The sequence below is a fragment of the Ambystoma mexicanum genome, chromosome 4q, assembly GCF_040938575.1.
Source record: "Ambystoma mexicanum isolate Mex_15411 chromosome 4q, UKY_AmexF1_1, whole genome shotgun sequence".
NCBI classification, from domain to species: Eukaryota; Metazoa; Chordata; class Amphibia; order Caudata; family Ambystomatidae; genus Ambystoma; species Ambystoma mexicanum.
The window spans coordinates 1,267,786,389-1,267,804,603 of record NC_090928.1 but is presented as its reverse complement, the minus strand read 5'-3'; positions in this window follow the sequence as shown (position 1 = coordinate 1,267,804,603).

Below are 18,215 nucleotides of genomic sequence, written 5' to 3'. Positions count from 1 at the left end.
CTTAGCCTGCGTCGCATCTAGATAGAAATTTGAATGTTAGCATGTGCCACACTTAGATGGAATTCTTAACCTTAGCCTGCGTCACATCTAGATAGAAATGTGAGTGTTAGCATGTGCCACACTTAAATGGAATTCTTAACCTTAGCCTGCGTCGCATCTAGATAGAAATGTGAATGTTAGCATGTGCCACACTTAGATGGAATTCTTAACCTTAGCTTGCGTCACATCTAGACAGGATTATGAATGTCAGCATGTGCCACACTTAGATGGAATTCTTAACCTTAGCCTGCGTTGCATCTAGATAGAAATGTGAATGTTAGCATGTGCCACACTTAGATGGAATTCTTAGACTGCGGCGCATCTAGATAGAAATGTGAATGTTAGCATGTGCCACACTTAGATGAATTCTTAGGCTGTGTCACATCTAGATAGACATGTGAATGTTAGCATGTGCCACACTTAGATGGAATTCTTAACCTTAGCCTGCGTCACATCTAGACAGGATTATGAATGTCAGCATGTGCCAACCTTAGATGGAATTCTTAACCTTTGCCTGTGTCGCATCTAGATAGAAATGTGAATGTTAGCATGTGCCACACTTAGATGGAATTCTTAGCCTGCGTCACATCTAGATAGAAATGTGAGTGTTAGCATGTGCCACACTTAAATGGAATTCTTAACCTTAGCCTGCATCGCATCTAGATAGAAATGTGAATGTTGGCATGTGCCACACTTAGATGGAATTCTTAACCTTAGCTTGCGTCACATCTAGACAGGATTATGAATGTCAGCATGTGCCACACTTAGATGGAATTCTTAACTTTGGCCTGCGTTGCATCTAGATAGAAATGTGAATGTTAGCAAGTGCCACACTTAGATGGAATTCTTAACCTTAGCCTGTGTCACATCTAGACAGGATTATGAATGTCAGCATGTGCCACACTTAGATGGAATTCTTTACCTTAGCCTGAGTCGCATCTAGATAGAAATGTGAATGTTAGCATGTGCCACACTTAGATGGAATTCTTAGACTGCGGCGCATCTAGATAGAAATGTGAATGTTAGCATGTGCCACACTTAGATGGAATTCTTAACCTTAGCCTGCGTCGCATCTAGATAGAAATGTGAATGCTAGCATGTGCCACACTTAGAGGGAATTCTTAGCCTGCGTCGCATCCAGATAGAAATGTGAATGTTAGCATGTGACACACTTATATGGAATTCTTAACCTTAGCCTGTGTCACATCTAGACAGGATTATGAATGTCAGCATGTGCCACACTTAGATGGAATTCTTAACCTTAGCCTGCGTCGCATCTAGATAGAAATGTGAATGCTAGCATGTGCCACACTTAGAGGGAATTCTTAGCCTGCGTCGCATCTAGATAGAAATGTGAATGTTAGCATGTGACACACTTATATGGAATTCTTAACCTTAGCCTGTGTCACATCTAGACAGGATTATGAATGTCAGCATGTGCCACACTTAGATGGAATTCTTAACCTTAGCCTGCGTCGCATCTAGATAGAAATGTGAATGCTAGCATGTGCCACACTTAGAGGGAATTCTTAGCCTGCGTCGCATCTAGATAGAAATGTGAATGTTAGCATGTGCCACACTTAGATGGAATTCTTAACCTTAGCTTGCGTCACATCTAGACAGGATTATGAATGTCAGCATGTGCCACACTTAGATGGAATTCTTAACCTTAGCCTGCGTTGCATCTAGATAGAAATGTGAATGTTAGCATGTGCCACACTTAGATGGAATTCTTAACCTTAGCTTGCGTCACATCTAGACAGGATTATGAATGTCAGCATGTGCCACACTTAGATGGAATTCTTAACCTTAGCCTGCGTTGCATCTAGATAGAAATGTGAATGTTAGCATGTGCCACACTTAGATGGAATTCTTAGACTGCGGCGCATCTAGATAGAAATGTGAATGTTAGCATGTGCCACACTTAGATGAATTCTTAGGCTGTGTCACATCTAGATAGACATGTGAATGTTAGCATGTGCCACACTTAGATGGAATTCTTAACCTTAGCCTGCGTCACATCTAGACAGGATTATGAATGTCAGCATGTGTCAACCTTAGATGGAATTCTTAACCTTTGCCTGCGTCGCATCTAGATAGAAATGTGAATGTTAGCATGTTCCACACTTAGATGGAATTCTTAGCCTGCGTCACATCTAGATAGAAATGTGAGTGTTAGCATGTGCCACACTTAAATGGAATTCTTAACCTTAGCCTGCATCGCATCTAGATAGAAATGTGAATGTTAGCATGTGCCACACTTAGATGGAATTCTTAACCTTAGCTTGCGTCACATCTAGACAGGATTATGAATGTCAGCATGTGCCACACTTATATGGAATTCTTAACTTTGGCCTGCGTTGCATCTAGATAGAAATGTGAATGTTAGCATGTGCCACACTTAGATGGAATTCTTAACCTTAGCCTGCGTCACATCTAGACAGGATTATGAATGTCAGCATGTGCCACACTTAGATGGAATTCTTTACCTTAGCCTGAGTCGCATCTAGATAGAAATGTGAATGTTAGCATGTGCCACACTTAGATGGAATTCTTAGACTGCGGCGCATCTAGATAGAAATGTGAATGTTAGCATGTGCCACACTTAGATGGAATTCTTAACCTTAGCCTGCGTCGCATCTAGATAGAAATGTGAATGCTAGCATGTGCCACACTTAGAGGGAATTCTTAGCCTGCGTCGCATCTAGATAGAAATGTGAATGTTAGCATGTGACACACTTATATGGAATTCTTAACCTTAGCCTGCGTCGCATCTAGATAGAAATGTGAATGTTAGCATGTGCCACACTTAGATGGAATTCTTAACCTTAGCTTGCGTCACATCTAGACAGGATTATGAATGTCAGCATGTGCCACACTTAGATGGAATTCTTAACCTTAGCCTGCGTTGCATCTAGATAGAAATGTGAATGTTAGCATGTGCCACACTTAGATGGAATTCTTAGACTGCGGCGCATCTAGATAGAAATGTGAATGTTAGCATGTGCCACACTTAGATGAATTCTTAGGCTGTGTCACATCTAGATAGACATGTGAATGTTAGCATGTGCCACACTTAGATGGAATTCTTAACCTTAGCCTGCGTCACATCTAGACAGGATTATGAATGTCAGCATGTGCCAACCTTAGATGGAATTCTTAACCTTTGCCTGCGTCGCATCTAGATAGAAATGTGAATGTTAGCATGTGCCACACTTAGATGGAATTCTTAGCCTGCGTCACATCTAGATAGAAATGTGAGTGTTAGCATGTGCCACACTTAAATGGAATTCTTAACTGTAGCCTGCGTCACATCTAGATAGAAATGTGAGTGTTAGCATGTGCCACACTTAAATGGAATTCTTAACCTTAGCCTGCATCGCATCTAGATAGAAATGTGAATGTTGGCATGTGCCACACTTAGATGGAATTCTTAACCTTAGCCTGCATCACATCTAGACAGGATTATGAATGTCATCATGTGCCACACTTAGATGGAATTCTTAACCTTAGCCTGCGTCGCATCTAGATAGAAATTTGAATGTTAGCATGTGCCACACTTAGATGGAATTCTTAACCTTAGCCTGCGTCACATCTAGATAGAAATGTGAGTGTTAGCATGTGCCACACTTAAATGGAATTCTTAACCTTAGCCTGCGTCGCATCTAGATAGAAATGTGAATGTTAGCATGTGCCACACTTAGATGGAATTCTTAACCTTAGCTTGCGTCACATCTAGACAGGATTATGAATGTCAGCATGTGCCACACTTAGATGGAATTCTTAACCTTAGCCTGCGTTGCATCTAGATAGAAATGTGAATGTTAGCATGTGCCACACTTAGATGGAATTCTTAGACTGTGGCGCATCTAGATAGAAATGTGAATGTTAGCATGTGCCACACTTAGATGAATTCTTAGGCTGTGTCACATCTAGATAGACATGTGAATGTTAGCATGTGCCACACTTAGATGGAATTCTTAACCTTAGCCTGCGTCACATCTAGACAGGATTATGAATGTCAGCATGTGCCAACCTTAGATGGAATTCTTAACCTTTGCCTGTGTCGCATCTAGATAGAAATGTGAATGTTAGCATGTGCCACACTTAGATGGAATTCTTAGCCTGCGTCACATCTAGATAGAAATGTGAGTGTTAGCATGTGCCACACTTAAATGGAATTCTTAACCTTAGCCTGCATCGCATCTAGATAGAAATGTGAATGTTGGCATGTGCCACACTTAGATGGAATTCTTAACCTTAGCTTGCGTCACATCTAGACAGGATTATGAATGTCAGCATGTGCCACACTTAGATGGAATTCTTAACTTTGGCCTGCGTTGCATCTAGATAGAAATGTGAATGTTAGCAAGTGCCACACTTAGATGGAATTCTTAACCTTAGCCTGTGTCACATCTAGACAGGATTATGAATGTCAGCATGTGCCACACTTAGATGGAATTCTTTACCTTAGCCTGAGTCGCATCTAGATAGAAATGTGAATGTTAGCATGTGCCACACTTAGATGGAATTCTTAGACTGCGGCGCATCTAGATAGAAATGTGAATGTTAGCATGTGCCACACTTAGATGGAATTCTTAACCTTAGCCTGCGTCGCATCTAGATAGAAATGTGAATGCTAGCATGTGCCACACTTAGAGGGAATTCTTAGCCTGCGTCGCATCCAGATAGAAATGTGAATGTTAGCATGTGACACACTTATATGGAATTCTTAACCTTAGCCTGTGTCACATCTAGACAGGATTATGAATGTCAGCATGTGCCACACTTAGATGGAATTCTTAACCTTAGCCTGCGTCGCATCTAGATAGAAATGTGAATGCTAGCATGTGCCACACTTAGAGGGAATTCTTAGCCTGCGTCGCATCTAGATAGAAATGTGAATGTTAGCATGTGACACACTTATATGGAATTCTTAACCTTAGCCTGTGTCACATCTAGACAGGATTATGAATGTCAGCATGTGCCACACTTAGATGGAATTCTTAACCTTAGCCTGCGTCGCATCTAGATAGAAATGTGAATGCTAGCATGTGCCACACTTAGAGGGAATTCTTAGCCTGCGTCGCATCTAGATAGAAATGTGAATGTTAGCATGTGCCACACTTAGATGGAATTCTTAACCTTAGCTTGCGTCACATCTAGACAGGATTATGAATGTCAGCATGTGCCACACTTAGATGGAATTCTTAACCTTAGCCTGCGTTGCATCTAGATAGAAATGTGAATGTTAGCATGTGCCACACTTAGATGGAATTCTTAACCTTAGCTTGCGTCACATCTAGACAGGATTATGAATGTCAGCATGTGCCACACTTAGATGGAATTCTTAACCTTAGCCTGCGTTGCATCTAGATAGAAATGTGAATGTTAGCATGTGCCACACTTAGATGGAATTCTTAGACTGCGGCGCATCTAGATAGAAATGTGAATGTTAGCATGTGCCACACTTAGATGAATTCTTAGGCTGTGTCACATCTAGATAGACATGTGAATGTTAGCATGTGCCACACTTAGATGGAATTCTTAACCTTAGCCTGCGTCACATCTAGACAGGATTATGAATGTCAGCATGTGTCAACCTTAGATGGAATTCTTAACCTTTGCCTGCGTCGCATCTAGATAGAAATGTGAATGTTAGCATGTGCCACACTTAGATGGAATTCTTAGCCTGCGTCACATCTAGATAGAAATGTGAGTGTTAGCATGTGCCACACTTAAATGGAATTCTTAACCTTAGCCTGCATCGCATCTAGATAGAAATGTGAATGTTAGCATGTGCCACACTTAGATGGAATTCTTAACCTTAGCTTGCGTCACATCTAGACAGGATTATGAATGTCAGCATGTGCCACACTTATATGGAATTCTTAACTTTGGCCTGCGTTGCATCTAGATAGAAATGTGAATGTTAGCATGTGCCACACTTAGATGGAATTCTTAACCTTAGCCTGCGTCACATCTAGACAGGATTATGAATGTCAGCATGTGCCACACTTAGATGGAATTCTTTACCTTAGCCTGAGTCGCATCTAGATAGAAATGTGAATGTTAGCATGTGCCACACTTAGATGGAATTCTTAGACTGCGGCGCATCTAGATAGAAATGTGAATGTTAGCATGTGCCACACTTAGATGGAATTCTTAACCTTAGCCTGCGTCGCATCTAGATAGAAATGTGAATGCTAGCATGTGCCACACTTAGAGGGAATTCTTAGCCTGCGTCGCATCTAGATAGAAATGTGAATGTTAGCATGTGACACACTTATATGGAATTCTTAACCTTAGCCTGTGTCACATCTAGACAGGATTATGAATGTCAGCATGTGCCACACTTAGATGGAATTCTTAACCTTAGCCTGCGTCGCATCTAGATAGAAATGTGAATGCTAGCATGTGCCACACTTAGAGGGAATTCTTAGCCTGCGTCGCATCTAGATAGAAATGTGAATGTTAGCATGTGACACACTTATATGGAATTCTTAACCTTAGCCTGTGTCACATCTAGACAGGATTATGAATGTCAGCATGTGCCACACTTAGATGGAATTCTTAACCTTAGCCTGCGTCGCATCTAGATAGAAATGTGAATGCTAGCATGTGCCACACTTAGAGGGAATTCTTAGCCTGCGTCGCATCTAGATAGAAATGTGAATGTTAGCATGTGACACACTTATATGGAATTCTTAACCTTAGCCTGTGTCACATCTAGACAGGATTATGCATGTCAGCATGTGCCACACTTAGATGGAATTCTTAACCTTAGCCTGCGTCGCATCTAGATAGAAATGTGAATGCTAGCATGTGCCACACTTAGAGGGAATTCTTAGCCTGCGTCGCATCTAGATAGAAATGTGAATGTTAGCATGTGACACACTTATATGGAATTCTTAACCTTAGCCTGTGTCACATCTAGACAGGATTATGCATGTCAGCATGTGCCACACTTAGATGGAATTCTTAACCTTAGCCTGCGTCGCATCTAGATAGAAATGTGAATGCTAGCATGTGCCACACTTAGAGGGAATTCTTAGCCTGCGTCGCATCTAGATAGAAATGTGAATGTTAGCATGTGACACACTTATATGGAATTCTTAACCTTAGCCTGTGTCACATCTAGACAGGATCATGCATGTCAGCATGTGCCACACTTAGATGGAATTCTTAACCTTAGCCTGCGTCGCATCTAGATAGAAATGTGAATGCTAGCATGTGCCACACTTAAATGAAACTGTGAATGATGACAAGTGCGACACTTGAATAGAATCGTGATCACTAGCCTACCTCACATCTAGACAGAATATTGAAATTAGCAAACGCCACACTCCGATGGAATAGTGAATGATAGCAAGTATCACATCTAGACATATTGCAAGGACTGCAAGGACAACAATGCCAACTAACCAATCCACTAACAATTTCATCCCCCTGCATACACCTCTCAAACTCTAACCACACACAACCACAAGCCTAAAACGTAGCAATCCGCACAAACTTCACTACACTGCAACAACAAAACAAACCACACATAGACTTGCACAACAGCACATGACGACTACTGACCATAAAACACCCCAAGCACAGCCAACTGACCCACCGGCCTGAGGCTGCCAATAGCACATCACTGCTCTCTTGCACTTTTCCAGCTTATTCCCACTAACTCACCCCCCCTGTCCCTCTTTCAGAGCCGCCAGAGCGCCAGGGGACCACTCCGGTGGTGATAGTGCGCGGTACAAATATTCTTTAACATTAAGATTTAGGACAGGAGGATCAGGAAGCGACACTTATCTACTATCTCATCTCCCTTTACCCCAATGTTTGATAATCCCAACTTCACACCGGGCATGGCGAAGTTGAGGGCTGGGAGGGCTAATAAGACCGGCACTGTACAGAATTTCGAAGTCTCAGAAAAGAGCCTTTTAATAGCTGCATGAATGGTAATTGCTAAAGACTGGAAACAAAGCGGCCCCCAACAGCGATAAGCTGGCTCCGCAAACTCTGGGACATAGTAGCGTTGGAGTGGATTACGTATAGGGTCCAAGGGGGTGCGGACAGGTTCCAGAAGGAATGGGGGGAAACTTTATGATTTTTAAAAAGCGATTTTGTGTAACAATGGTGCCCCCAAAGTATACGGGCGCCGGACATGGGATGACCTACTGGAAATGTGTGGAGAGCAACGGGTAAAGAACATAATGCTCCGGAGGATGTTTATAAAATGCCAATAGAAATAGCGTTAAAAATAAATAAGATGACCTTGCTCCCGAAAGTGCTGTAACTAAACCAAATGCACCTCATAGACATGTCAAGGGAGCACTTGATGGAGCTTAAGCACCGGATAAATCGGTTCTTGCGACAAGGGCAGAGGCACAGGGTGGCGTACATGACCCTGATACAAACAAAGGACAGAGGAGGGGCTGGGACTCCCTGACATGTGCGAGTACTACAGGGCCACGCTTTTCTGGGCATTGGTGCCATAGCTGAGAGGGCAAGGGGACAAGCAGTGGGTAGGGATTGAAAACCACTTGAGAGTGGTGACAGTAGGGCAATAGCTGTGGGCCCGCAAAGCAAAGGTGCCCCGCAAGGTGCTGCAGCATAGAGAGCTGGGCTTGCTATGGAGACTTTGGTGGGTAAAGACAGAGATGAAGGGGGTCACAACGTGGCTGTCACCTCTCAGCCATATATGGGCCCCGCCCATCAGGGATGACATTCAAGAACCACTGAGGTTTCAAAAATGGTTTGAGGCTGACTTGGAGAGGGTGGGACAGGAAGTCAAGGGGGACACCTTCATAACTTGTGAGTAACTATGGGAGGGGCTTCACCTGGAGACATGCTCTGTCTTTCAATATATGCAGTTGAAGTGGGTGCTGATGTCCAAGAAATGGAAGGTGGGGGTGCAGAGGGGCCTGGCCGCGACAGAATCCGTTCTCAGTGAAGCAACCTCATCGAAGGGACTGCTCTCTGTTGTTTACAGTGTTCTGCTGGAGGCAAAGGCAGAGGGGACGAAAGCCTTAATCTGGGGAGGGAGCTCAGTGAACCGCAATGGGTACGCATCTGTAAGAATTCACACAGAACCTCCATTGCATGCCAATATAAGTCCCACTGGCTGAAACTCCTGTACAGATGGCAATATGGCCCGGTGCGCCTGTCAAAAATGTACGCCAGGGTGGACCCAACCTGCTGGAGGGGATGTGGAGAGAGCCGACTATTGGCATAGGTGGTGGTCATGCCCCAGGGTGCAGTGTCACTGGAAAGAGGTGTTGGGGTGGATTAGAGCGCTGGAGGGCATGCAAAGAACCATGGCCCTATTGCTGGTGCTGTTTGGCATCGAGGAAGGGCAAGAGGGCTGGTTACGCCTCCCACATATGCCACGCTTCCTGTTCCTTGTAGCTAGGGTATGCATGGTAATCGGGTGGAAATGTTGGGAACTACCAAATGACGAGATGTGGTGGGCCCGCAAAGCAATGGAAATGTTTGAAATGGAGAAGCTCGCAGGAGCTCTACATGATCATCGGTATCCCGCAAGGGAGATGGAATGGGCCCCATTCCTTAGCAAATATAAACCACAACACGGGGCAGACCCTCTGCGGGAAGGGTTGGACAATGGCAAAGGGGGGAGCACTGTGACAGGAACAGGGCAACTACAGATGATCGCCCCGTGCCGCAAACGAGGCAGACACACAGATTTTACAAACATGAGCTGATGTTAGAAAGCAACCGGATGTCCCAAGATTTGCCGTGATTCGGAAAGCATGATACTCGGCCGGAGGATGTGATATGATTATTTAGTTATTGTACAATAAAATCACCTGCACCAGACAGGACTATGTCTGCACAGTTGTGTGCTATTTCATGCTGCTTTATAAATGTTCAAGGTGCAAAATAAAGAATTCTTTAAAAATGCGGTCTTTTTGTTGTTGTTTTTTATTCACTATAAAAATAAAAATATGTTATTAGGTCTAATCGCTGGATACCAGCCAGATCTCAGTTGCAAGCATCCCGTTTAGGAGTGAAGCTGTTGGGAGTCCAATGCCCCAAACACGAGAGAAAGTACAAACTAAGAAAGCTGCTATAGCATGGAGAACTAGCCAGCTTAGTGCCAGCATGTGTTGTCATTGTGTGCAACATGTTTGCCACGTGCAAACTGCACTTACTTCAGACACACTGCACAAGGCACTTCAGGGTGAATGCCCAAGAGATACAATGGGCATTTGCTAGCGATCAGTAGCTGGATTGGATGGTGGCACGTGCATACCTGGGAGAAATTGTGGCAGGTACTCTGTTGTATTGAAGAGAGCTTTTTTGTTTAGTTACTAGGAGTCAGTCAGTGGAAATATTAAGGCAGTTGCACGCCGGGTTTATTTGTATATATATATTAGCTAGAGTTGTGCCGGGTTGAATTAGGCCACATTTGATATTGTAGCTTTTGGTTGCCCCAGGTGACGGGGCCGCAGCTTTAACTTTGGTTTTCGTTGGTGAGTTTGATTTCATTCCTGCCCCTCCCACCCCCGCCAGGGCACAGACGGTGTCAGCCTCCCTGGAGGTGGGGTAGAAGGCCACACAGTGATTGGTTGATGTTGTAGGGCCATTAAGGACATTATAACAGTTTTGTGTTCCGGATATTGGCTCGGCAGTTTAGTGGTGAAGGAAATACCTTGGTGAGAACAGGGTAGTGCTGGGCTGTGGCCAGAGGGATCTGATCAGGTTGTGCTTTGCAAGTGCCTGGCCCCATGCAGGCCCCAGTTTCCATGCAGCCGCAGCCCATTCAGTATCCAGCATTGAATGTCACGCAGACGCCCATTTAGCTAGCACCTGCACAAAATACTACACAGCCATGGCACAAGAATCCTTCACCGCAGAGTAGCACACTGCACAGGAGGGAGTTTTTTAATTTGTATTTAATTCACTTGGTGATAACAGTACATACTTACAATAAACATTGAGAGCATGTGCACAACAACTTTACATTTTCTGCAGATAATATTCATACTGCCTCTTCAGCTGTGGCAACCTCTTGCTCTTGGGTTATATCTCTAGTGGGCCGCACCTTCTCGTGGAGGTTTTGTCGAAAGTCCATCCATATGTCCTTGGGGCTACACCTAAATCCTTCAGCCATTCCTCTGTCGTTGGCGGGCTCTTCAGCTTCCATTTCAGCAAAATCCGTCTTTTAGCCAGCCGTGGGCCCAGGTTGAGAAATCTGCGCTTGGTCTCTGGTCGTTTATCAACAAACCCCAGTATACACACCTCTGGAGTAAACTGTAATTGCAAACCAATTAGGTCAAGTAGTGTGCGGCGTACGTCCCCCCCCCCCAGTATTGAACAAGCTTCGGGCATGTATACAACATATGGAGCAAATTGGCCTCATCTCCCAATCATCTGGGGCACCTCCCCGAACAGTCTGCATTAAAGGTCTGGATCTTCGATGGGGGGTAGTGCAGCCTATGAAGGATCTTAAAGTGGTTGGTTCTGAGCTTGGAATTAGAGGATATTTTCTTTGATAGATTACAAATGGTAGTCCACTGCCTCTCTGTGATGTCCACCCCCAAATCCCACTCCCGTTTAGTCTTACTAGCAGGTCCTTTTATTTTTAGTTCCTCCAGCACCCAACTATACAACACAGAGATACTTTTCCCACTGCCACCCACTGGCGTTTCATGCCCATGTGACATCCCTAGATTATTTGGGGGTTCGTCTGGAAAATGTGGCCAGCAGGCTCTAAATGCAGATCCCATCCGTTGGCAATATAACAGCTGCACTGGGGTGTGGCCTCCACTGGCCTTGACGCCTTTCCAACTCATAAACCTCCCCTTCTAGTGAGGATTCCTGCTGACTTCCACTTCCTCTTACGTGTCAGAGGCAGGCAAGGCAACTTCCGTAAAGGCACCTGTCTGGCAAGTGGGACCCCTCCACCCTGCATCTGCATCAACTGCATCCAGGCAGTTCTCATGCCTCTACCGGATCCATCGCCCCCCCCCCTCAGGGGAGTCTGCACCACCATACATGCAGTTACGCCCGCTGTGCTCCTGGCAACATGTGGGGGAGCATCAGGTTGGTCCAGTGTGCCGCACATGACCCCTGTGCTACCGAGTAATAAACTTCCAAATGCCTCCGTCCCCCCACAGTCGGGCCATCCCCGACCACTTTGCCCTAACTGCCCGATTGCCCTACACAAACACTGTGCATTTAGGAGTTCCATAAAAATCGATCGCCCTGGCCAAGCAGGTATATTATTAAACAGATATAGTAATTTCGGCAGCAGGATCATCTTAATAAGAGAAAGTGACATCAGTATTCAACTCCACCTGATGAGAAACCTGAAGATCAACGGAAAGATTTTTGGGATAAAGTAAGTTTGTGTTAAAGTGAATTCAATTGGTCCAAGCCTGGTGAAGGGAGACTGATTGAGCACTGTCCGGTCCAGTAGCACAGCAAGTAGACTGCTCGCTTTGACATCTGTGCAGAGCCTGCTGACACAGGTTCGAATCCTGGCAGGGCCAAACTCAGCCTTTCATCCTTCCAAGGTCAATAAATGAGCACCACATAAGCAGCGCTCAGATACCGGAGGGTTTGTAGCGCTATATAAATGCTAAATTATTATTATTATTACTGTGTTAAAACAGATCTGAGCCCAGCTGAGAGGGATCCAAGGTGAGCCATGAATAACCTGAGAAATTGAGTGCGTGTAAAATCGCAAGAGGAAAATAATGTATTGTTTGTTTGTCGCATCAGGCCCTCTGAAAGAAGAGACTTGGGCACGGAAGGCCCTGATGCTCATGTTTGAACTGCACCCTCGTGCTAGAGAAGCCAGAGTCTGTGCTAAGCTCGAGTGTGCCACCAGCAGCCTGATTATCCTGACATATCTTTTCTTGGATACTTCTTTCTTTTACATAACATTGTTTCCCACACTATTTGTAATTAGAGGTAAGGATTGGCAATAGGTTTTTTAGTATAGGTCTGTTTATTTGGCAAAGACACCAGTAGGACTGCATTATTATTAGTTGATGGTCGTAGCTTGCTCTCATCTTTAGATTTAGGATTAGATAGGCGTTTTTCAAACCCTTTTTGAAGTTCAATAAACACCCTTGAACTGTGGTCATGTGTGTCTGTCTTACTGTTGATACCAGGCCTTCCTTACATTGCCCAGTTTGGCCTTGAGGGTAATGATATATGTGGTGCAATTTAGTTCCATCGTCTTGGATAGTGTTCTAGCTATGGTGATAGCCAGGTATTTCATGGGGGGCGTAGCGACCCTGATGTTTCTGTAGGGAGAAGCAGGGGAAAACCTCTGACTTATTGCTGTTCAAGCAAAGCCATTAAAACCTCCCTCCCACCACCTTTAGGCTAGCTTCCACATTGACTGCAGTATTACGAATATACAGCAGTATATTGTCTGCATAAAGTGAGACTAGGTCAGGGAGTTCCCCCAGAGGTAGGTTTCATGCCCCAGACTTGTCCCGGAGCAGATCTGCCAGTGGCTCTATGGTCATTGCAAATAAAAGGGGCAATAGCGGACATCCCTGGCGTGTACGTCCCTCCAGGCATATGGGAGAGGACATGGTGCCATTAGTGAGCACTCTGGCCAGCGGGGTCATAAATAGTAGGCTTATCCAGGGGTGAAACCGTGGGCCAAACCCATACTTCTCCAATACCGGGAAAAGAAATGGCCAATGAACAGTGTCAAAAAGCTTTTTGCATGTCTAACATGATTGCGACAGCATGGGATATGGGGTGAACTAGTGACATGACATTGTAAAGTCTCCAAGTTAAGTGCTGTGGCCCAGCCAAGAATAAACCCAGATTGATTCATATGTATTGAGAATGGCATCAATTGTAGGAGCCTTTTAGCTATGGCATTAGCGTAGATTTGTGTGTCAACATTAAGCAATGACAGCGGGCGGTACAAGGAACCGTCACTGGTTTCTTTGTCGGGTTTCAATAATACAGTGATTACTGCTTCCCTGACCGATCCCAGAAGGACACCTGAACTCACTGCCTCTTCCCACATTTGTAACATATAGGGAATCAGGATATTCTTTATAAAATTCAAATACTAAACCATCTGTACCTGGTCCCAATTTCGCTAACTTAAGCTCCAACGGTGTCAGCAGTAACTCACGTGAGTCACACGCCTCACGTGATATCATCGACGTGGGTATTGTGAAGGCATCATGAATCAGACACAGACAACAGGTTCAAGTTTTCTCAACACAATTTTATTAAACTTAAAAGGCATGGGGGATGAAGGCCTATCATGCCCTATGCTAAGGTGGGATTTCCCCATCTAAAGAAAACTAAGAACAGTCTAAGGCAGGAAATCCAAAGTAAAGTATCTGTCTGTGTCCAGAAATCTACACTTGCCTTCACAACTAACTGCATACAATGCGTATGGGATGTCAGCATCAAAAATGAATAGTGTTCAAAGTAAAGTTCAGAGCTTCTTCTAGCTGTCTAGCTTGTAATCAGCTCCCCTTCCCCAGGTTCAAAGTAGTTCATCAAATGCAGGGGTTCCGTTCCCCAAGAGTTCAAATCTTCCAGCTTTCAGACAAAAAGAGTTAAATTCTTCCAGCTTTCAAACTTTTAATTGTAATTAGTTATGTATAACATAGTTAATACCCAGAGGTTTCTAAGCGTGGAACCGGGTATCGAACCTGTGTTGCACCGCGCCGTCTTGCTTCCAACACTTGACTTCAATAAAACAACAAAGTCTTTGCACAACACAAGCTTTGTTATAGGTGTTTTCAGTGGCTTTTCCCTTCAGCATCACCTGGTCTAGATGCTGTTGTCGGACCACAGGTTCCACCCACTACAGGTCACACAACCGGTACCCTTCCTTGAATGCTTTTCCTTTGACAACTGTCTACTGCTTCTTCTCAGCAGTGAGGCTTGCCTTAGTCACATGTGCCGTACTCTCCGGACACTGTATTGTGGCTTGGTTGAACACCTTGCACATGTTTCACCTTATTTTTTTTATTGGTTTATACAAACCTTTAAAACAACAAAAAAGACAAAAGACACTCATATCTCACAAGCTATTCCATTTCTTACAGCAGAAAAGAAACTCATGCAGTCAGTTTCAGTTCGGCCCCAAGATCCATAGTTACATTGAGATGTTTACCCAAACCCATAATCCGTTAAACCTTCTGATATTTCCTTGGCCCTTGCCAATGCTTGTTTATACAGTTATTTGCACAGTGTTGTATTCCTTATATCCTGCATTCAATTCCTTGTGTTCTCTTGGCTTTACTGGCACTTTTTTCAGTTAATGCAGTTCATTATTGCCATCTGGTTCACAACTTTCCTTTCAGTAATGTCCATTATCATTCTCTCACTTCTTACATTATGCCAAATAACCAGGGTATTCATGGTGAAAGAGAAATGGATTATACCATGTCTCACCTAAGGACCTCCTCTCCTCACTCCCCAAGTCTCCTCCACCCTGGTGACCCTCCCTCACATATCCACCTAAGTAATTTAATCTGGGCTCATTTTATAACGTTTCAGTATTTCACGTTTGATATACAGATTCCACCTAACCCCAGAGAAATCAGTCCTAAATTTCGCACAGGGAAAGATCTTCCAGTGCTTTGCAGAATACCCAGTGATTTGTGCTCGTGCTTCAGATGGCTCATACTTTTCTCTCCATGAAATCCGTCAACTATACTAGACCAATCATGCATGTACAACAACCTTTTATTTTTTTCCTGGATTGAATTTAAGATCTTCAACATTTTTCCCTAGTTCATCTAGTAATTTCCCACAGGAAACACTCAATTCTCTTACCGAAGAAACCTTGTTTAATATTAACATTTTGTTCCAGTCCAAGAACAAGGAATCCAGACGGGGACACAGAATATTATAGTAGAGTGATTGCTGATTTCATCTAATCATGGTATAGACTCCGCAAATTCCCAATTTATACAATACTGCTGATCTGGGTACTGCGTCTGGAATACCCAAACTCCACGCCAAATTCTTCCCTCGATTTTTTTCAAAACTGACACAACCCACAGAGGATAGATTTCTGCCCCATACATTCATTTTGGAATGGCTACTGTCACCAGTGTTATCAATGTAAATGTCAAAACTTATTTTTAATAACCTCAATTTGACCAATGATTCTTTTAGCCTTATGCATAGAAAAGTTAAACATACTTTCTTTCCCTGGAGTACTGGTAATATAGAACCCACGATCCATCATTTCATTCACCCAAATTCCAATTGCCCTTTCCAGCTCCCTTTTTCTTACTGAACGATATACTCTTTGTTTTTTTAATTTAATTGATTTTTATTGAAAGTTAAGAATAATTAAGTAGACATCACTTGATGTAATGACTCTTAGTTTTTTAAACATTTACTTTCAGATGATTGTTCCCTGCATCACATTCAAAAGAGTTCAATAGGCGCTGGAAGGCCACTATAGTGGTGTCCAGGAGGACAGAATCATCAGCGTACGGAGGCCATGTTGGTCTCTGATGACCTAACATAGGGGCAGCGAACATCTCGAATTCAATATCCTCACCCACACCCGAAACATAAAGATTGAATAGTGTGGGGGCTAACATACATCCTTACCTTAACCCATTTATTGCAGACATTTTAGAGGAGAGAGTACCAGCCTCTTCCAATCCCACACAAATAAGCGTGGTTTCATATAATTGAATAATACTTTTTAATAAACCAGGAGGAATCCCCTATTGATTTAGCTTCCAACAAAGCCTATTCCGGCTTACTAAGTCAGAAGCCATACTTATGTCTATTGATCCTACATGTATTACTTCATAAGTACCGTCTAGTACCATGTCTTGCAAGCATCTCAAAAGAAAACTATTAACCACAGTTCCGAGGCACTTCCTAAAACCAACCTGCCACTTTTGCAGCCTTACTTATTTTACCACCTACAACTCTAGTTGTTCCCACAAAATGGCTGCATACATTTTGCTATCAGCGTCAATAATGGAAATAGGCCTATAGTTCCTAGGGTCATTTCGACTTCCAGCTTTTAAAGCTCCCACCTCCATTGCCATTACAAAAAGGACTAGACCGCTCACCAGCAAAGTGGTAGTCCTTCCTTGCTCTTGTTGTCCTCCTCCTCGTCCCAGTACTTAGTTGGGGTTGATCGTATTTATGAAAGTGGGATGTGTCATTGTCCCAGTATCATATTGATGCAAATTGTGGCATACTTTAGGGGAGTCACAGTAAAAGGGCTGAGAAAAGCCTACGAAGGCTTGAGGGATGGAGGGTTCATGGTGAAAGGGAAATGGGGGATACCATGTCTCACCTAAGGATGTCCTCTCCCGACTCCCCAAGTCTCCTCCACCCAGTTGACCCTCCCTCACATATCCACCCCCAGGATCGGGATCCAACAGTGATGGCCTTTTCCTTGCCACCTGAGAAGAGGATACCGGGGGGGGGGGAAGAAGTGAGGACGTCCTCTAGTTTCTCACAGTATGCTATTTAAACAATCTGCTATTTCTGACAAAGTCGCTGCGCCCTTCGGCTGGTACAGTTTGGAGTAGAACACATGAAAAACAGTATTAATATCATGATCTATATGTACCAGGTCGCCATCCTCCGTTCGCATAGATGCAATGGGTGTTCTACTCGCCTCCCCTTGTACTAGACGATCAAGGAGCCGGCCCGGGCGGTCCGCCTTCCCATACCTCAGAGCCATCATGTGTCTATCCAGGTAGCGTAAGCCCCTGCTCGCCAACACCTGAAATTTATCAATCTCGGCCTTGATATCTGCCAGTAGTGTAGTAGAGGGTACACTAGAGCACCCATGCTGTAGCTCTCCCAGGCGCTTCTCAGTCCCAGCTAAGTCTCGCCTGATCATACGCAGCACCCCGAATTCTGAAGCCCAGGCCATACCCCTAACATAGACCTTAAAGGCCTGCCATAGTGTTGAAATAGACTAAACTGACCCTTTATTATCTTTATAATATTGGTAATGTTTTCGTGCAGGCTGAGTGAGAATCCAGGATCACAGGATCACAGAGAGCTTCCGGTTTAAATCTCCAGGTGGATTTTCTTTTTTTTGGTCTTTTTTTGTTGTTGTGCTTTTAGCATTTATTATACATTTACTTTCTTCACATCAGCTTTTTAAAGCATCATAGAAAGAAGAACATATGCTGTACACATATGGCTCTTGGGCCCACAGA